Below are 12,084 nucleotides of genomic sequence, written 5' to 3'. Positions count from 1 at the left end.
AATTTTATTAATTTTTCCTTTGGTTTTCAATATTTCTAATTTGGTGTTTAGTTGAGGATTTTTAATTTGTTCTTTTTCTAGTTTTTTTAGTTGTATGTCCAATTCTTTGATCTCTTTTTCTATTTTATTTATGTAAGTGTTTAGAGGTATAAAACTTCCCCTAAGAACTTCTTTCCCTGCATCCCATAAGTTTGGTATGTTGTCTCATTGTTGTCATTCTCTTGAATGAAATTATTGATTGTTTCTATAATTTGTTGTTTGACCCAATTATTTTTTAGGATTAGATTATTTAGTTTCCAATTATTTTTAGTCTATCTTTCCATGGCCTTTTATTACATATAATTTTATTATATCATGATCTGAAAAGGATGCATTTAATATTTCTGCCTTTCTGCATTGGATTGTGAAGTTTTTATGCCCTAATACATGGTCAATTTTTTGTATGTGCCATGTACCACTGAGAAAAAAGTATATTCTTTTCTATCCCCATTCAGTTTTCTCCAGAGGTCTATCACACCTAACTTTTTAATGTTCTATTCAACTCCTCAATTTCTTTCTTGTTTACTTTGTGCTCAGATTTATGTAAGAGTAGTTCAGAGAGGGGAAGGTTGAGGTCCCCTACCAGTATAGTTTTGCTGTCTATTTCTTCCCTGAACTTCTCCTCTAAGAATATGGATGCTATTCCATTTGGTGCATATATGTTTAATAATGATATTATTTCATTGTTTATGGTGCCTTTTAGCAGATTGTAGTTTCTTTCTTTATATCTTTTGAGAAGATCTATTTTTGCTTTTGCTTTGTCTGAGATCAGGATTGCTACCCCTTCTTTTTTTACTTCAGCTGAAGCATAATATATTCTGCTCCAGCCTTTTACCTTTACTCTGTGTGTGCCACTCTTTTTCAAATGTGTTTCCTGTAAATAACATATTGTAGGATTATGGTTTTTAACCTATTCTGCTATCCACTTCCACTTTATAGGAGAATTCATTCCATTCACATTCATAGTTATGATTACTATCTGTGTCTTTTTCTCCATCTTTTTTTCCCTATTTATGTTTTTCTTTTTCCTTTCCCCTTTTCCCTCCTCACTAGTGATTTGCTTTTGACTACCACCTCCTTCAGTCCCTCCTCCCTCCTATTAGCCCTTTCCCTTTTCTTCCCCTTTACCCTTACTGCTTCTTTCCTCCCTTCTTATCTCCCTTTTTTTTTTCTTTTCCCTTTTCCTTCCTACTGCCTTTAGGGCAAGTTAGATTTCTATACCTAATTGATTATGTTATTCCCTTCTTGAGCCAAATCTGATAAGAGTAACATTCAAACAATGTTCATCCCCCTCCCTTCTTTCTCTCTGCTGTAATAGGTTTTTATGTCTTTTCCTGTAATGTAATTTACCCTTGTCTGCCTCCTCCTTTCTTAGTTCATTTTCTTAGATCAGACTAATCCACTAACTTGGATCCATTTAACCCACTTGAGTAGATTTTTTTTCATCATTACATCCAAGTCAACTTATATGCACTCCCTTTATGTATACTTCTTTAACATTGTGTAACAAGAATACAGTTCTCAAGAGTTGCAAGTTTCATCTTCCCTTGTAAAGATGTAAACATTTTGCCCTTACTAACAACATATTGTATCTTTCTGTCCCATTTACCTTTTTATGTCTCTCTTGAATCTTGTACTTGAAGATCACATTCTTTGTTGAGCTCTGGTCTGTTTATCAGGAAGGTCTGGAAGTCCCTTATTTAATTGAATATTCATCTTCTCTCTTGAAAGATCATGCTTATTTTCTCTGGGTAGTTGATCCTTGGCTGCAATCCAAGCTCCTTTGCCTTATGGAATATCATGTTCCATGCCCTATGGTTTTTTAATGTAGAAGCTGCAAGGTCCTGTGTAATCCTGACTGTGGTTCCATGATATTTAAGTTGTTTCTTTCTGGCTGCTTGTAGTATTTTTCTCTTTGATCTGGTAATTTTGGAATTTGGCTATTACATTCCTTGGTGTTTTCAGTTTTGGATCTCTTTCAGGAGGTGAGCAGTGTATTCTTTCTATGGCTATTTTTCCTTCTGATTCTAGCACTTCAGGGCAGTTTTCCTTTTTGTTTTCCTGAAAGATACTGTCCAGACTCTTTTTTTTTTATCATGATTTTTAGGTAGACCTAAAATTTTTAAATTGTCTCTCCTGGATCAATTTTCCAGGTCAGTTGTTTTTTTGCCAATGAGATATTTTATATTTTTATCTATTTCTTTTTCATTTTTTTGTTTCTGTTTCACTGATTCTTGCTCACTCATAGAGTCATTAGTTTCCATTTGCTCAATTCTAATTTTTAACAAATTATTTTCTTCTATTAGATTTTATACTTCCTTCCCCAGTTGGCCAATTCTATTTTTAAGGGATTTGTTTTCTTCAGTGTACTTTTTTTTTTCCAATTGGCCAATTGTATTGTTTAAGGACTCTTCTACTTCTCTCATTTGACTTTTAAAATCCTCCTTGAGCTCTTCTAAGAAGGCTTTTTGGGCTTCAGACCAGTTCATGTTCCCTTTTGAGGTTGCAGATGTGGGTTTATTGACAATGTTGTCCTCTTCAGAATTTCTGTCTTGATCTTCACTCTTCTCATAATACGAATCTATAGCACATTTTTTTCTTTTTTTTTTTTTTACTCATGGTATTTCTTTATTCCCTGGCCTTTAAAGAGATTGAGTTCTCCTGCTGGGGAGAAGAGGGCACTGACCCAAGCTTTTTGTGACAGAGCCTAGGTCTTGGTCACTGGCTTTGTGTGCTCAGGCCTCTGATGTTCACAGTTGGAGGCTTATGGTTCTCGCAGCTTACCAGGTGCTGGGCTGGAATCAGCAAGGCTGAAATGTTCTGGAAATTCTAGGTTGCCTGCTTTTCCTTTCCTATAGCTTTCTTCAGCTCCTTTTAGATTGGTGCTGCAGGCTGTTTATCTGCCTGGGGCCCTTTGTAATGCTACTTCCCTTATTATTGACAGGCACTGGGAGACTCCTTTGCTGTATAATGCTGAGGCACCTGGTGGTTTTCCTAGCTGGTTTCCACTGGTTCCCCCATCCTCACTGAGGCACTTGGAGGTCCAAGCATTGGTGTTTGCCTGTGTTCCACCACCCGGGTTTTAGGAATTCCTCTTAGTTGGCAGTTGGAGGCTGCAGGGTTCTGGCAGTTTATCTGGTGTTAGGCTGGATTCAGCAAGGCCTGGACTCTCAAGCAACTCTAGATTGCCTGTTTTTCCTTTCCTGTAGCTTTCTTCAACTCATTTCAGGTGAATGTTGCAGGGTGTTTATCCACCTGGGGCCCTTTGTAGTGCTGCTTCCCTTATTTTTGCTGAGGCACTGGGAGATCTGTTTGCTATAGAATGCTGAGGCACCAGGATCTCCTGCTGGTGTGCTAAAGTGGGACTTTCTGCTAGCTGGCTGGGCACCTCCCATTCCATGCTGCTCCCCTTCCCTGAGGGCAAGAGGTACCTTTCCTGTTAGTGTGTGTGCACGGTTTGTGTGGCATGGGTGCATTCAGTTCTCCTCATTAGAATAAGAGCTCCCTCAGGATTGAGATTGTTTTTGACTTTCATTGTCTCTCTATAGATTGACATATTACCTAGCATATAAGTGCTTAAGCAGCGCCTGTTGACTTAAAAGTAATCTCTGATCCGGAATTCACATTCTAGTAGTGAGGGAGAGTAGACAATACTATGCACAAATAAGTAGGTATAAATCAAAGTAAAATGATGGAGACCTAAGATTATTTCCTGGTATATGGAGGGAGAGGTTAAATGATTTGCCCATAATGACATGGCTAATGTCTATCAAGGCAATACTTGAACTCAGGCTTTTCCATATTCTGAAGCTATCACATTATTGTCTATGTCACACATCATAGATGTGTGCACACATACATACACAATTATACATACATGTGTGAAATATACATGTGTATATGTGCATGTATGTAAGAACATATGTGTATAACTCTGCATTGTATATGTGTATTTGTGTATTTATTTCACTTTACCACAAATCCAGGACTTCAGTTCAAGTTCTTCCTTTAATACACATTAGCTGTGTAAAATTAGTAAAGTCACTTAGTATCTCAGTTTTCCAACCACTCTCTAAGACTGAAAGTTGTAGAATAGGTCTCAACCTGCATTGGTAAAGGCATTTTTTCAACCAGAGATCTCTATAATTGCATTGCATTATTTAGCTCACTATCATTTTTTTCTCAATATGTTATATAGTCTGTAACCCATGGGGTATAGGAACCAAATAAAGTTCTTCAACAAGAATGGGGGGTTGGAGTTCAAAAAATGAAAAAAAAATTGACTCACAAGAGCCAAGATGGTGGAGTGGGTAGTAAGTCCCTCTCACAATCCCTTACTGACCTTTAAAGACCCAAAAAATATCACCCCAGGACAAATCCTGGAACAGCAGAACCAGCAGATTGATGGAGGTGGAACAGTCTTTTAGCCGGGGAGTCTTAGGGAATTAACAGGAAGGGTCCTGCTCAATTGGTGGAAGGAAGTAGTACTAGATAGGAGGTCCCGGCAAGTTTGGGATAAACTTCTCTTCACCGAACCAGCAGGAGATCCTGAGCCCCATGGTGGTAGGGTAGGCAAGCACCAAGATCAGGACAACCCACATGCCTTGGAACAGCAAGGGGAACCAGCAGACTAAAACTTAGAGAATCACTATGTGCTCCAGTGGGCAGGTGCCTCCTAGGAGCAAAACTTCCCTGTCCTTCAGTGCAACTCCAGACTGGCATTTCAACACCAAGTAAGCTGCCAGACCCCTTCAGCCTCCAGTTGGACGCACCTGAGGACTCAGCATACAAAGCCAGTGAGCAGTCCCTGCCTCTAGCACAAGAAGCTTAGAAGAATGCCCCCTGTACTCCAGAAGCAGAGATCAACTTTAAAAGCCATGGGAAAGGGAAACACTGTGAACAAAAAGCAACAAATAGACTATAACCATAGATTCATATTATAGGGATAGGCAAGATCAAAACACAAATTCTGAAAAGAACAACATTGTCAATATACCCATATTTGAAATTTGAAAAGGGGATATGAACTGGTCTCAAGCCCAAAAAGTCTTCTTAGAAGAGGTCAAGAAAGATTCTAAAAGTCAAATAAGAGATGTAGAAGAAAAAATGGGAAACAAAATGAGAGATGTGCAAGAGAAAGTCAACAGCTTGGAAAAGGAAGGACAAAAATTGACTGTAGAAGTAATTCCTTAAAAAATACAAGTGGGGGGGGCAGCTAGGTGGCACAGTGGATAGAGCACCGACCCTGAAGTCAGGAGGACCTGAGTTCAAATCTGGCCTCAGACCAAACACTTGACACATACTAGCTGAGTGACCTTGGGCAAGTCACTTAACCCCAATTGCCTCACCAAAAAAAAAAAAAATACAAGTGCGTAAAAACAGTGACTTGCTTGATCTCTCCCTGAAACCCCTCCAAATACCTGTGAAAAATGGCTCTAAATAAATTCAAAAGCAGAAGAACCTACAAAAAGACAAAGTGAAACAAATTTCCAGCCCAAGACAATCTGGATGTTGATTAGAAAGGTATTGTGTGCCAGGCTGGGAGAGGAACAAAGTTTGATTTGGGCATGCAGACCACAGAGAACCTGAAGCAGGCCTCAGGGGACTGAATCATGGGCAGCTGTGGCAGTTTCCAAACTTCTCAACCCCACAAATGCAGAAGAGAACTTAGAAGGTCTATGGGAAAAATCTGTATCTGTGGTGAGAAAGACAAGCATGGCTCCAGCTCCAAGTTAGGCCCTGGGGTGGCAGCTGCTTCTGGAGCTTCTGGCCAACAGACTGAGGGGGAATTGAGTGGCTAATCAGAGGGGGATTACAGGGATCACATTGCTGATGCAGGATTCTCTTGCTTTGCTCATGCTTGGATGTGGGTCACAGTTCTGGGTGGTGGTCCTGGAGCAAGAAGGAGCACTGGAATGGTGGAGATTATAATGGCAGTGGAGAGGAAATCCTCCTCACAGTTCCAAGACAGAGAAAAGTACTTTTGGTCACTCAGAAACCACAGCCTACAGATCAGGAAATGAATAAACACCTCACCCTTGATCATAGCACCTTGGAAAAACTGAAAATTTACAGGTCCCTAGAAGTATCTCTAAAAACAATTGCACAAAACCCCTGAAGCTTGGGACAGTACATTCTCCACACTGGAAGCAGACCCCTACCTTAATAAAGAGTTTATTACTCAAGTCATTGGCTGGGATCATGAGTAAGCAGCACAAAAAGAGTCAGACTCTATTATCTTATTTTGGTGACAAAGAAGATCAAAACATACAACTAGAAGAAGAAAACAAAGTCAAAGCACCTACATCCAAAGCCTCCAAGAAAAATATGAATTGGTCCCAGGCCATGGAACAGCTCAAAAAGGATTTTGAAAAGTAAGAGAAGTAGAGGAAAAATTGAGAGTGATGCTAAAAATCATGAAAAACTAGTCAACAGCTTGCTAAAGGAGACTCCCAAAAATACTGAAGAAAATAACACCTTAAAAATTTTAATTTGACTACCCCAAATGGTAAAAGAAGTCCAAAAAGCCAATGAGGAGAAGAATTCCTTCATAAGCAAAATTGGTCAAATGCAAAAGGAAGTCCAAAAGCTTACTGAAGAAAATCTTTCCTTAAAAATTAGAATGGAGCAATTGGAAGCTACTGACTTTATGAGAAATCAAGACACTGTAAAACAAATCCAAAAGAATGAAAAAATAGAAAACAATGTGAAATATCTCATTGGAAAAAACAAATGACCTGGAAAATAGATACTGGAGAGATAATTTAAAAATTATTGGACTATGGTCAAAAAAGAAAAAGAACTTAGACATCATCTTTCAAAAAACTATCAAATAATACTGTCCTAATATTTTAGAACCAGAGGGCAAAATAAAAATGGAAAGAATCTGCCAATCACCTCCTGCAACAGACCCCCAAAGGAAAACCCCTAGGAATATTGCAGCCAAATTCCAGAGTTCCCAGTTCAAGGAGAAAATATTGCAAGAAGCCAGAAAGAAACAATTCAAGTACTGTGGAAATGCAATCAGGATAACACAAGATTTAGAAGCTTCTACATTGAGGGACCAGAGGGCCTGGAATACAATATTCCAGAGAGCAAAGGCGATAGAATTGCAAGTAAGAATCACCTACCCAGCAAAACTGAGCATAATCCTTCAGGGGAAAAAATGGTCATTCAGTGAAATAGAGGACTTTCAAGCATTCTTGATGAAAAGACCAGAGCTGAATAGAAAATTTGACTTTCAGATACAAGATTCAAGTGGAACATGAAGAGGTAAACTAGAAAGAGAAATCATAAAAGAGCAAGGCTGAACTATTATATTCCTTCATGGAAAGATGGTATTTGTAACTCATGAGTCCTTTGTCAGTAATAGAGTAGTTGGATGAAAAAAACTTATATGTATGTATATCAATGGGGGGGCACAGGGTGAGTTGAAGATGAAGGGGTGATATCTGGACAATAAAATCAAAGGGGTGAGAGAGGATTATATGGAAAGAAGGAGAAAGAGAGAGGTTGACTGGGGTAAATTATCTCACATAAAATAGACAAGAAAAGGTTTTTACAGTGGAGGGGAAATGGGGGAAGGTGAGAGAGAATGAGTGAATCTTATTCTCATTGACTTTGGCTTAAGGAGAGAATAAGATGCATACTCAATTGCATAGGGAAATCCATCTTACCCTACAGGAAAATAGGGAGGGAAGGGAACAAGAGAGCAAGAGGATGATACGGGGCAGGGCAGATTGGGACAGGGGGTGATCAGAAGCAAACACTTCTAAGGAGGGACAGGGTCAAAAGAGAGAATAGAATAAATGGGGGGCGTGATACGATGAAGGGAAATACACTTAGTTTTTCACAGCATGACTACTATGGAAGTCTTTTGTATAACTACACATATATAACCTGTATTGGGTTGCTTGACTTCTCAATGAGGGTGAGTGAGGACGGAGGATGGGTGAAAATTTGGAATACAAAGTTTTAAAAACAGAAGTTAAAAAAATTGTTTTCTCATGAAAGTGGGAAATAGGGTATACAGGAAATGGGGTATAGAAATCTATCCTGCCCTACAGGAAAATTGAAGGGGAAGGGGATAAGAGAAGAGGGGAGAGATAGAAGAAAGGGTAGACTAGGAGAAGGGTAATTCAGAATGCATACCCTCTTGAGGCAGGGGGAGGAATGAGATGGGGAGAAAATTTAGAACTCAAAATCTTGCAGAAGTAAATGTTAAAAACTAAAAATCAATTAATTTAAAAACAAAAGAAAAAAATCCAATTGGCCAAATTAAAAAAAAAAGTACACTGAAGAAAAGAATTCCTTAAAAAGTAGAATTGCCCAAATGGGAAAGGAGGTACAAAAGCTAACTGAAGGGGCAGATAGGTGACGCAGTTGATAGAGCTCTGGCCTTGGAGTCAGGAGGACCTGAGTTCAAATCTGACCTTAGACACTTGACACTTACTAGCTGTGTGATCCTGGGCAAGGCATTTAACCCTGATTGCTAAAGTAAAACAAAACAAAACCAAAAAAAAAAAGAACAACAACAAAAAAAAGGGAGCAAACAAAAAAACAAAAAAAAATCCAAAAAATAAAAAAAAAACTAACTGAAGAAAACAATTTGTCAAAAATTAAAGCTGGGCAAGTGGAAGCTCTATGAGCCAACAAGAATCAGTCAAACAAAATGAAAAGAATGAAAAAAAATAGAAGAAAATGTAAAATACCTCTTTAGTAAAACAACTAACCTAGAAAATACATCCAGGAGAGATAATTTAAGGATTATTTGTGTACCTGAAAGCCATGATCATAAAAGAGCCTGGACAGCATCTTTCAAGAATTCATCAAGGAAAACTGCCCTGAGTTCCTAGAACCAGAGGGTAAAATAGTCATTGAAAGAATGCACCAATCACCTCCTGAAAGAGATACTAAAATCAAAACAAGAAGGAATATTGTCTCCAAATTCTAGAATTATCAGGTCAAAGAGAAAAGAATGCAAGCAGTCAGAAGGAAACACTTTAAATACTGCGGAGCCATAGTCAGTATTATGCAGGACCTTGTAGTTGCTACATTAAAAGATCAGGGTTGTGGAATATGATATTCTGTAAGTCAAAGGAGCAAGGATTACAACTAAGGATCAACTACCCAGCAAAATTGAGCATAATCTTTCAGGGCATGAGATGTCCATTTAATGAAATAGGGGACATCCACACATTCTGGAAGAAAACACCAGAACTCAACAGAAAATCTAATCTTCAAGTATTAGGCTCAAGAGAGACATAAAAAGGTGAATAGGAAAAGATGTTATTCAATAAGGGCAAACTCTTTACATCCTACATGGGAATATGATACTTGTAACTCTTGAGAAGAGTAATCTTTATTATGACATTCAGAAGTGTAGTATACATAGACAAAGAATGTGGGTATAAGTCAATTTGATGTGATGAAAAAAATCTAATTAAGATGTGAAAAGGGATTGCACTTGGAGAAGAGGAAAGGAGGAGGTAGAAAAGAGTAAATTGTATCACATGAAAAGGCACAAAGACCTATTACAGAAGAAGGAAAGAAGGGTGGGAGAAAGATCAGTGAACTTTCCTCTCATCAGGTTTGGCTCATGAGGTATTGACATAGTTAGGTATAGAAATCAAACTTAACCTATAGAAAGAAAGAGTGAAAAATGGAAAGAAAAGGGAAGATTTTGATAGAGAGGAGGGTAGATGGAGGGAGGCAGTGGTCAAAAACAAAACACTAGTGGGGAGAGAAAGGGAGAAAGGAGAGAGAAAAAGCATAAACAGGGGTTAAATAGGATGGAGAGAAAGACCCAGATAGTAATCATAACTGTGAATGTGAATGGGATGAACTCTACCATAAAACAGAATCAGATAGCAGAATGGATTAAAAACCATAATTCTACAATATGTTGTTTACAGAAAACACATTTGAAACAGAGGGACACACACAGGGTAAAGGTAGCAGCCTAGAGTAGACTATATTATGCTTTAGCTGAAGTAAAAAAAAAAAGCAGGGATAGCAATCCTGATCTCAAACAAAGTAAAATCAAAAATAGATCTAATTAAAAGAATTAAGGAAGGAAACTACATCCTGCTAAAAGGCACCACAGACAATGAAGTATTATCAATACTAAACATATATTCATCAACTGGTATAGCAGTCATATTCTTAGAGAAGAAGTTCAGGGAGTTACAGGAAGAAATAGACAGCCAAATTTTAGTGGTGGAGGACCTCAACCTCCCCCTCTCAGAACTAGATTAGTCTCACCATAAAATAAATAAGAAAGAAGTTAAGGAGATGAATAGAACATTAAAAAAGTTAGATATAGTAGACCTCTGGAGAAAATCAAAGGGCAATAGAAAGGAATACACATTTTTCTCTGTGGTATATGGAACCTACACAAAAGTTGAAAATGTGGGGCATAAAATCCTCATAATCCAATGCAGAAAGGTTGAAGTATTAAATGCATATTTTTCAGATTATGATGCAATAAAATATGTTTAATTAAGGGCCATGGAAAGATGGACTAAATTAATTGGAAACTAAACAATCTAATCCAAAAGAATGAGTGGGTTAAACAACAAATCATAGAACCAATCAGTAACTTCATCCATGAGAATGACAATAATGAGACAACATACTAAAATTTATAGGATACAGCCAAAGTAGTTCTTAGGGAAATTTTACATCTCTAAATGCTTACATTAATAAAATAGACAAAGAGGAAGTCAGTGAATTGGGCAATGGAACTAAGAAAGGCAGAAAAACAACACATTAAAAATGCCCAAGTAAATACCAAATTGGAAATACTGAAAACCAAAGGAGAAGTTAATAAAATTGAAATTAATAAAACTATTGAACTAATAAATAAAACTAAGAGCTGGTTTTATGTAAAAAAAACAATAAAACAGATAAGTCTTTGGTTAATTTAATTAACTTAAATAACCCCTTTTAAGAAAAAAATATATTGTCAGCCCAAGCCTGCAAGGTTTGGCGTTAGGTGGAAGCTCTCGTTTCATCCTTTCTACCTCACTCAGCTGGCAGTATGTCTCAGGCTGAATTTTACAAAGCTGCAGAATAAGTAAAATATCTGAAGTCCAAACCAGATGACCAGGAGATGTTGTTTATCTATAGCCACTACAAACAAGCCAAGTTGGAGATGTAAATACAGATTGTCCTGGTATGATGGACTTCAAAGGCAGGGCTAAGTGGGATGCCTGGAATTCTTTGAAAGGAAAATGCAAAGAAGATTCCATGACAACTTATATTGCAAAAGTGGAAGAACTACAAGGAAAATGTGTAATATAAAAGAAACTGGATTCAGATTAAGCCAAATTAAAATAATGCTTCGATTTCTTAATCCTGTAATCAAAGGCAAGGCCATGTAAATAATATGCAGCAGTAAAAGTTGGCAAGACTACTCTAGGCTCATCATGTTGCATAGTTGTTGAATTGGAGAGTGAAGCAGTTACTAATCTTGGCTTAGTAGCTTTCCTTAATCTGTAAATCAATAAAGTGCATTTGTTAGTTTATAAAAAAAAAATATTGAATTAGCCATCAATGAACTCGCTAAGAAAACATCACCAGGGCCAAATGAATTTAAAAGTGAATTCTATCAAACATTTAGAGAACACTTAATTCCAATACTATATAAACTATTTGGGAAAATAAGTAAATGAGTCTTACCAAATTCTTTTCATGATACAAATATTGTGTTGATACCTAAACCTGGAAGAGCCAAAACAGTGAAAGAAAATTATAGACTTATTTCCCTCATGAATATAGATGCCAAAATTTTAAACAAGATATCAGTAAAGGGATGCAACTTATCATGAGGATAATATACTATGACAAGGTGGGATTTACACCAGGAATGCAGGGCTGGTTCAATATTAAGAAAACTATCAGCATAACTGACCATATCAACAACAAAACTAACAGAAATCATATGATTATCTCAATAGATGCAGAAAAAGTTTTTGACAAAATACAACATCCATTTCTATTAAAACCACTAGAGAACATTGGAATAAATGGAGTCTTCCTTAA

The 12,084-nt window shown here is 37.3% G+C and overlaps 1 pseudogene; it reads left to right on the top strand.

Moving 5' to 3' along the window:
- The first annotated feature begins 11,080 nt into the window (after positions 1 to 11,080).
- LOC114037166 lies at positions 11,081 to 11,343 on the top strand (annotated as a pseudogene).
- The last annotated feature ends 741 nt before the right edge of the window (positions 11,344 to 12,084 follow it).

This window comes from Vombatus ursinus, unplaced genomic scaffold (genome assembly GCF_900497805.2).
Source record: "Vombatus ursinus unplaced genomic scaffold, bare-nosed wombat genome assembly UNPS02010284.1, whole genome shotgun sequence".
NCBI classification, from domain to species: Eukaryota; Metazoa; Chordata; class Mammalia; order Diprotodontia; family Vombatidae; genus Vombatus; species Vombatus ursinus.
Note: the sequence above shows the minus strand (reverse complement) of the source record. Positions and strands in the feature narration are given on the sequence as shown.